General features: G+C 41.9%; 1 pseudogene; it reads right to left on the bottom strand.

Annotated features, from left to right (window-relative positions):
- Nucleotides 1-310: 310 nt before the first annotated feature.
- On the bottom strand, nucleotides 311-490 carry LOC138297612 (U2 spliceosomal RNA; annotated as a pseudogene).
- Nucleotides 491-814: the final 324 nt, after the last annotated feature.

Below are 814 nucleotides of genomic sequence, written 5' to 3'. Positions count from 1 at the left end.
TAGATAAGGCTGGGCTCTTGTCCTCTGCGCTCTACTCTGGGATGGATCCAAAAATGAAAAACACACTGCTGAAGATGCCGTTTCTGTCATTTTTCTCTGCCAAAGTGCAGCCCCAGTATAGAGGGAAAAAGAACTAAATAAAGGGGGGTTATTACATTCGACAGAAAAAATGAATTAAATTTAAATAAATAAAACAAGACACAGCAGTAACGAAGTGGCCACACATTAGAGCCACTTTACAGAGTGTGCCAGTGAAGCGCTACTTTTGCTTTTTCATCTTTTTTTTCAACAGCATGTTTTTCCCCGGGTGGGGAAGTGCACCATTCCTGGAGGTACTGCAATACCAGGTTGATGCGTGGAGTGGACAGAGCAAGCTCCTATTCCATCTCCCTGTTCCAAAAATCAATTTAATATATGGTCCCCAGATAGAGGACGTATCAGATATTAAACTGAAGAACAGATTTTTATTTTATTTTTTTCCAAATGTCAGGAATTCGTGCTTTGGTTCAGATACATACAATCGTCACCGTACACAAATACCTATTTGATAGTAAGTCGTAGGTAACAAGCTTGACAACATGTGCACAAGCTATCCCTTTGACATTTTACCTGTTAAGGAAAAAGGTCACGTTAATCAAAAGAAAACATTACATTGCATCATTTTACATTTACTACACCTGTCTTCATCTGAGTCCTCTCCGTTCGCCTTTCGGGTCCTGAAGAGAAAAAAGTAGACAACAGGTTAGTGGACCCTCCGGGGCGGACCCCTTCAGGTTTCTTCGTCGCTGTCATCGTCCGATCCGTCCAGTGCTGC

The sequence above is a fragment of the Pleurodeles waltl genome, chromosome 5, assembly GCF_031143425.1.
Source record: "Pleurodeles waltl isolate 20211129_DDA chromosome 5, aPleWal1.hap1.20221129, whole genome shotgun sequence".
In the NCBI taxonomy this organism is placed as follows: domain Eukaryota; kingdom Metazoa; phylum Chordata; class Amphibia; order Caudata; family Salamandridae; genus Pleurodeles; species Pleurodeles waltl.
Note: the sequence above shows the minus strand (reverse complement) of the source record. Positions and strands in the feature narration are given on the sequence as shown.